The sequence below is a fragment of the Vicia villosa genome, linkage group LG2 (assembly GCF_029867415.1).
Source record: "Vicia villosa cultivar HV-30 ecotype Madison, WI linkage group LG2, Vvil1.0, whole genome shotgun sequence".
In the NCBI taxonomy this organism is placed as follows: domain Eukaryota; kingdom Viridiplantae; phylum Streptophyta; class Magnoliopsida; order Fabales; family Fabaceae; genus Vicia; species Vicia villosa.
Window position 1 is genome coordinate 141,264,940 of NC_081181.1, and position 8,601 is coordinate 141,273,540.

At 40.5% G+C, this 8,601-nt stretch overlaps 1 non-coding gene across 1 annotated transcript; it reads left to right on the forward strand.

Moving 5' to 3' along the window:
* Window positions 1-8,162: 8,162 nt before the first annotated feature.
* Window positions 8,163-8,269, forward strand: LOC131654328 (small nucleolar RNA R71). Its single transcript, XR_009299369.1, has one exon. It is a non-coding gene; the product is annotated as a small nucleolar RNA R71 (small nucleolar RNA).
* Window positions 8,270-8,601: the final 332 nt, after the last annotated feature.

The following is an 8,601-nucleotide window of genomic DNA, read 5'->3' on the forward strand; positions in this document are numbered from 1 at the left end:
GGAGCTCGTCACCAAGACCTAAAGCACAGGCTAAGGTAGTAATAATGCCTCCAAGCAAGAATGGATTTGTAGCGGGGGCGTTGACTAAACCTTGGATGTGTTGGAACATAAACGGTGCGGCATTAAAACGGATATTGTTAAGCGCACAGTAAAGGAAAAATAATTCATTTTGGTTTACCTTGTGGTTGCTAGATCTCGCAAAAATAGTCTGCCCCAAAACACGTTGAAAATAGCTTATAGCGGGGTTTTGAATGTGGGAAGCATGGAGAGCTCTCCAACCAGTAGGATTTTCTCCAGTGAGATTGAACCAAAATTCAAAAGCGAGTTCCTCCCAAGATCGACCATTGAGTTCTTGAAAGATTGAGCGGTGAGCAATTGGTGCATGATTAAAATGCAAATATGAAGCTACGACATCTTGTTCGAGAGCATATTCACGGTTGAACATTCGGAATTGGATGCTACCGGTTGAGAGTGGTTGATTAGAGGGAGTGTCGTAGTTGAAAGAACTCAAAAATTCTAACACGAGCGGCTCATAAGTAGGTACGGGTTCGGTACAAAGATGGTGGAGGCTAGATTTGGTGAGCAGACGGGTAACACCATCAATGAGACCCAAAGTTTCTAGACACTCGGTGTTCACAAATTTTGTGGGAACAACCGAACGTTCGTAGAAAGCGATATATTTTGTTTGTTGAGCATCATTGTCATCATCTCGGAAGATAATGTTTGAAAGGTCGGGAGGTGGTCTCTCGGGACGCTCAGTACGGATTAATGAACTTGGAGGCATGGTGAGTATGGAAATGAAAAATAGAAATGTAGTGTAGAAAAGTAGAGAATGGTATGATAGTTGTGAAGAAGAAGAGTGGTGGTGGTGTGGTTTTATAGTGAGGTTTGAAAATGGTGTGGTTAATGGAAAATTAAAATGGATTAATGGTGGTGTTTGAAGTTTGAATAGAATAGAGAAATGGGAAATGAATGGAGTTTAAGAGGTGAATGATGGAGGATGAATGAGGTTTATGGAGTTTAAATGGAATAAATAGGGGAAGAATGAAGGAGATTGAAAGATGAATTTGAAAATTCAAATTCAAAATTCAAGAGGGAAAGAGAGTGGTCTGCGTGGTCAAACAGACTGCTGGCCTTGGGAGACGTGCGTCTCAGGCAGCCAGTCTGCTGGGGCAGAGCATGGAGACGTGCGTCTCCTGTTCCTTTGGTTCGTGTCAGCTGGCCCCACACAGATGGAGACGTGCGTCTCCTGTTGTAGGCAGGTGGGTCACGCATGCAAGTGACCGGACAGTACTGACAGATACCATTAATATTGTCCATCAGTTCATAACAGTGTCGGATTTAAATACTATTAACAGCAAAAAATTATAGGGAAGTATATATATAGCAGTCAATAGCAGTGTAACATAACACAGTAGCAGTAATCAAAAGAATTTTGCATTTAATAATAAACCAGTACTGAGTGTTAACAGAAGTAGAAAGCAAAAGTGCAGGAAAATGTAAATCTAAACTAGGAATAGAAATTACTAAAACTAGAATAAAATCTAATGGTCTAATATGGTAACATCTAGCCACGTCTATTGTTGTTCTGATTAGACTGAATGTGTTTGAAAACTTCGTCGAACTGAGCATTTACGGTGTCGATAAAATCGAAGAAATGCATTTGCAAAGTGTGTAGCTCGTTGCGCACATGTTGTACATCTTGTTGTAGCGCAGTGATGGCTTGTTCGTGCGTATTCAGATTAGGCATTCTTTGATTCACCGATGCAGTAGATGTAGCGGGTTGTTGTTGCTCGACCTCGACATCAGTCATATCAACAGTGTGATCATCAACAGAATTTTCAGAACGAGTTTCAGGCTCATACTCAGATATAGGTTCATCAATAGGAAGAGGTTTGTAATCAGGAATGGGTTCATCAACGGGAAGAGGTTCATAATAACCAGGAGGTGTTTCAGGTTCAGATTCAGATGCAGGCATTTCCTCATCAAAATGTTCATAAGCTTGAGGAGTTTCAGGTGATGGCTCTCTCTCAGGAATCTGACCATAGTAAAGCCAGTTGGCAGGGTTGTGCACACTCGTCCTAGGATTCGGTAAGGTGAACTGATACCAAACTTTGTTATCAATGAGCAATTCAAAACGATCAGGTCCAAGATTACCGATGATACCTCGATTAAAGCAGAAATTGATGTCCATAGAGGTATGGGTACCAAAAGGTGTCAATCTAAGCAAAGGCACTCTCATTCCTATGGCATTAGCGATCATAGTGACAAATCCGCCGATCCTAATGGGCGAAACTTCGTCTTGCGTGATGCGCTCGAAGTTCGTTAGCATGAATGCGTTGGCATTGACCGGGCGGTTCTGAGAGGTACAAAACATGATGAACAACTCTTCTCTAGTGACTTCAGTGACATTATCAGGCTTTCCAAAAATATAGTGAGCAAGGATCTTGTGAAAGTAGCGGAAAGCAGGATTGTGGATGTTCTCAGATTGAAATTCATTCTCTTCAGGGTTGTTGTTTCCAGTGATCTTGCCCCAGTATTTTTCCAACTCCCAGTATGGAAGGTTTTCTTCAGCTACTTGGGCGTATGCATCAGGTCCATGAGGTAGTTCTAACATTTCAGCAAAATCTCGGATGCAGAAATTAAACTCCATACCAAAGAGTCTAAAGAGAATAACTCCTTTTTTCAGTCCTTGGCCACAGTTTGGGAGATAGGTCAGGGAGCTCAAGAATTCCAGAGTGAGCTTCCGGTAAGTGCTAAACTTGCGGAACAAGTGAGAACCAGTCCAACCAATTTGGTTAAGCAGGTGTAGGATACTTTCTTCGATACCAAGTTTCACCATAGTTGGTTGGTGAGGATAGCAAGTCAAATCCATGTGTCTTCCAGCCAGCTTGTTAAATCTTGCTTCTTGTCCTCTACCACGGAACACAACTTCCATGTTATCAACTTCTTGCATCGTAGTTAGTAGTTAAATGAAAAACCTAGAAGTTGAAAATATTGAGATTAAGTTAGAACTAGGCTAGCGTTCATTTTTAAAAATAAATAAAATTAAATAAAACAAGTTATAATAATAATTATAATTATAAAAAGGAAGTATTTTCACGAGTTAAGATAGCAGTTATAATTATAATAAATATTATAAGATGTATGAAAAATAATAAGAAAATTAAAATCTAGAATAAAAAAATAGAATAATTAAATGAAAGTTAAAGGTTAAAATTTTTAAAAATAAAATAAAAATAAATAGAATAAATAAATGTGGGTTGTCTCCCACCAAGCGCTTTGTTTAATGTCGTAAGCTCGACGATTTTAAAATAGAAAACTATTTTTTCGAAAGAGCGGGCAGTTCGTCAAGTTTAAAAACTTCGATGTTTTCATCGTATTCGAGATGATGGTAATACTTAAGACGTTGCCCATTTACGACAAAAGGTTTGACGGTTTCTCCTTTGATTTCTATCGCTCCACTCGGAAATATGTTAGTTATTTCGAAAGGGCCAGACCATCTAGATCGTAACTTACCAGGAAATAATTTTAGTCTAGAATTAAATAAAAGCACTTCATCGCCTATGCTAAAATTTTTCCTAGATATACGCTTGTCGTGCCATTTTTTCGTTCGCTCTTTATAGATTTTGGCGTTTTCGTAAGCGTCTTGTCTAAGTTCTTCTAATTCGTTTATGTCTAAAAGTCGTTTCTCACCAGCGGCAGTGTAGTTTAGGTTTAAGTTCTTAATGGCCCAATAGGCTTTATGTTCTAACTCTACCGGTAGGTGGCATGATTTTCCATAAACGAGTTTGAATGGGGTAGTTCCTATTGGAGTTTTGAAAGCTGTTCTATAAGCCCATAAAGCTTCATTTAGCTTGGTTGACCAATCTTTCCTAGATATAGCAACAGTTTTCTCCAATATTTGTTTTATTTCGCGGTTAGATACTTCTACTTGACCGCTTGTTTATGGATGGTATGGTGTGTCTATTCGATGATTCACTCCATATTTTCGAAGGAGTTTCTCAAGTATTCTTGAAATGAAATGGGAACCACCATCGCTAATTACCAATCTTGGCACACCGAACCTAGGAAAGATGACGTTTTTGAAAAGTTTGATAACTACTCGTGTATCGTTTGTAGGAGAAGCAATAGCTTCTATCCATTTTGAAACGTAATCGACGGCTACGAGTATATATTGATTTCCAAACGATGACGGAAACGGTCCCATGAAGTCTATTCCCCAGACGTCAAATATTTCTACTTCTAGAATGCCTTTTTGAGGCATTTCATCGCGTCTTGAAATGTTTCCAGTTCGTTGGCATCTATCACAGCTTAGTACAGCAAAATAAACGTCTTTCCACAGGTTGGGCCAGAAGAGTCCAGATTGAAGGATTTTGGCGCAGGTTCTGGATGTGCTATGGTGTCCTCCACACGGTGCAGAATGACAGTGTGTTATTATGCTTCTTATCTCTTCCTCGGGTACACAACGTCTAAAGATTCCATCGGGGCCTCTTTTGAACAAGAGTGGGTCGTCCCAATAGTAATGTTTTAGGTCGTGGAAGAATTTCTTCTTCTGTTGGTAACTTAGGTCAGGAGGAAGCACACCAGCAGCTAGGTAATTTACAAAATCTGCATACCAAGGTGCGTCAGATCGGGCTAAAGCTATTTCAGCTAATTTGTCGGTTTCAGAGTTTGGATGGTATGGTTCGAATTCATTTGCCTCTAATTGGGCGATGAGTCTTTCATAAGGGAAATCATCGTCAATTGGTACTTGTTCGGGTTTTAGATTTTCTAATCGAGAGAGGTGATCTGCTACGACATTTTCAGTGCCTTTCTTATCTTTAATTTCCAGGTCGAATTCTTGCAGTAACAAGATCCATCTCAAAAGTCTTGGTTTGGCGTCCTTTTTGGTTAGGAGGTACCTATTGGCGGCGTGGTCAGTGTATATGATTATTTTGGCTCCTACCAGGTAAGAACGGAATTTGTCTAATGCGAATACGACAGCTAATAATTCTTTTTTTGTCGTGGCATAATTCATCTGAGCTTCGTCTAGGGTTCTACTCGCATAATATATGACATGTAGTTTCTTATCCTTTCTTTGTCCTAGAACGGCTCCTACAGCACAATCACTTGTGTCACACATTATTTCGAAAGGCTCATTCCAGTCGGGAGGTTGCATAATTGGCACAGAGATTAATGCTTGTTTAAGCGTTTGAAATGCTTCAGTGCATTTATCGGTGAAAATAAATTCGGCGTCTTTCATAAGTAGTTCAGTTAAGGGTTTGGTTATTTTAGAGAAATCCTTAATGAAGCGTCGGTAAAAACTAGCGTGTCCCAAAAAACTTCTTATTTCTCTAACGGTTTTGGGAGGTTGAAGGTTTTCGATAATTTCGATTTTTGCTTTATCAACTTCGATTCCTCTATCGGATACGATGTGTCCAAGTACAATTCCTTGTCGAACCATGAAATGGCATTTTTCCCAATTAAGGACTAGGTTTACGCTTACGCATCGTTTAAGCACCATTTCAAGGTTTTCTAAACATGTTTCAAAACTTCCTCCACAGACAGAGAAGTCGTCCATAAAGACCTCCATTATTCCATCTAAGAAGTCGGCAAATATTGCCATCATGCATCTTTGGAAGGTCGCGGGTGCATTGCAGAGCCCAAAAGGCATTCGTCTATAAGCGAATGTACCATAAGGACAGGTAAATGTGGTCTTCTCTTGGTCGTCAGGGTGGATAGGAATTTGGAAAAATCCGGAGTATCCATCCAGATAACAAAAATGTGAGTGTTTAGCTAGGCGTTCGAGCATTTGATCTATGAAAGGTAAAGGGAAATGGTCTTTTCGGGTAGCTTTGTTTAGCTTCCTATAGTCAATGCACATTCTCCATCCAGTTTGGGTACGTTGTGCTACAGATTCTCCCTTTGCATTAGTGATTACAGTGACTCCTCCTTTCTTCGGTACGACGTGAACAGGACTAACCCATTTACTATCGGATATAGGATATATTATTCCAGCTTCTAGCAGTTTTTGGATTTCCTTTTTAACCACATCGCTCATAATAGGATTTATTCGCCTTTGATGTTCCCTAGAGGTTTTACTATCGTCTTCGAGCATAATGCGGTGCATACACAGAGAAGGGCTTATACCTTTCAGATCTGATATGTTGTATCCTAAAGCGGTAGGGTATTTTCTTAGGACATTAAGTAATTTTTCAGTCTCGGTTCGTCCTAAGTTGGCGTTCACTATAACTGGTCGGTTTAGTTCTTCGTCTAGAAATTCGTATCTAAGATCGGTAGGAAGTGTTTTTAGTTCTACAGCAGGTTTCTTAGGTCCAGGTATAGGATCGGGAGTTAAGGCTAAGCATTCACTCAGGTGGTTATCTTGATATTCCTCACGCCAGTTGTCATCTTCAAGAATTGGCGGCATAGGAATTCTTAGGATCTCGGTTTCCTTATTTGGTTCGGATTTTATTTCCTTGACACACTCGTCGATTATGTCAGCAGAACAGCATGTGTCAATTATAGAAGGTGCTTTTAGGAATTGGGAAAGGATAAATTCTATTTTCTCTTCTCCTACTTCGAAAGTAAGCTTTCCTCGCTTTACATCTATAATTGCTCCAGCAGTTGCTAAAAATGGTCTTCCTAATATGATCGGGATGTTAGAATCTTCTTGGATATCCATAATGATGAAGTCAGTTGGGATGTAGAATTGACCTACACGAACAGGGATATTCTCTAACATTCCTACAGGGTACTTAACTGAACGGTCTGCTAGTTGAAGAGACATTCTTGTTGCTTTAAGCTCACCTAGATTGAGTTTCTTACAGGTTGAAAGAGGCATCAAACTAACACTAGCTCCTAAGTCGCACAAGGCTTTTTCTATGATGGTTTTTCCAATTACGCAGGGTATAGAGAAACTACCAGGGTCTTTCAGTTTTGGAGGCATGTTATTTTGGATGATAGCGCTACATTCAGCGGTAAGCGTTATAGTTTCGTTATCCTCGAGTTTCTTTTTGTTTGATAAGATTTCTTTTAAGAACTTAGCGTACAAAGGCATCTCAGTTATGGCTTCTGTGAATGGTATGGTTATGTTTAATTGCTTCAGAAGTTCTACAAATCTTTTAAATTGCGCTTCGGTTTTTGATTTAGCTAATCTCTGAGGGTAAGGAATTGGTGGCTTATAAGGTGGTGGTGGAACATAAGGTTTCTCTTTTTCGGGTTCCACTTCGTTATTGTTCTCATCAGTCTTAGCAGTTTGTTCATCAGTTGTTTTCTTTTGGGTTTCCTTTGGCTCTTGTTGTGACATGGGTACGTTTTGGGTTCTAGGATCTATGGGTCCATCGTAATTCGTTCCACTTCGTAGTGTTATCGCGTTCGCATGTCCTTTAGGATTTGGTTGAGGTTGAGCAGGAAACGTGCCAGCAGGGGCAGCAGTAGGTGCTTGTTGTTGAGCTACTTGTGAGATTTGAGTTTCTAACATTTTGTTATGCGTAGCTAAAGCATCTACTTTGTTCGATAGTTGTTTTAGTTGCTCGCTATTGTGGATGTTTTGATTCAGGAAGTCTTTATTGGTTTGTTGTTGGGAAGCTATGAAGTTCTCCATCATGATTTCTAGATTGGACTTCCTAGGGGTGTTTTGAGCAGCTACAGGCGCTTTTTGGTAGCCAGGTGGTACAACAGGTGCTTGTCCAGGCGCGTACAACGCATTGTTGTTCTTATAAGAAAAGTTCGGGTGGTTTTTCCATCCAGGGTTGTACGTGTTAGAATAAGGGTTTCCTTGAGCGTAATTTACTTGATCAGATGGGACTCCAGTTAAGAGTTGGCATTCAGCAACTACATGTCCAGTCAATCCACAAATCTCGCAGTTAGGTGCTACAGCGGCAGCGGTGGCTGAAGGAGTGATGGTTAGATTCTCGATCTTTTGAGTTAAAGCGTCTACTTTAGCGTTAACGCGGTCTATACCACTTATTTCGTACATTCCTCCTTTGGTTTGGGCTTTCTCTAGAGCGGCTCGTTCTCCTCCCCATAGGTAATGGTTTTGTGCCATGTTCTCTATGAGTTTGTATGCTTCATCATGGGGTTTGTCCATTAATGCTCCGCCAGCAGCGGCATCTATAGTCATTTTAGTGTTATATAAGAGACCACCATAGAAAGTATGGATGATCAGCCATGGTTCGAGTCCATGATGAGGGCATATTCTAAGCATGTCCTTGTAACGTTCCCAAGCTTCGAAGAGCGATTCGTTATCTTTCTGGGTAAATCCGTTGATTTGACCTCTAAGCATAGCAGTTTTGCTAGGCGGAAAGTATCTCGCTAAGAATACTCTCTTCAATTCGTCCCACGTAGTTATGGAATTGGAAGGCAGGGATTGAAGCCACGCTCTCGCTCTATCTCTCAATGAGAAAGGGAAAAGGCGTAATCGAATAGCTTCGGAACTAACGTTGTTGGCTTTGATAGTGTCGGCGTATTGCACGAACACGGATAAATGGAGATTGGGGTCGTCTACAGGGCTTCCAGAGAATTGATTCTGTTGAACAGCTTGGACCAGTGAAGGTTTCAGTTCGAAATTGTTTGCCTCAATCGCAGGTGGTGCGATACTTGAATGCGGTTCAGCGC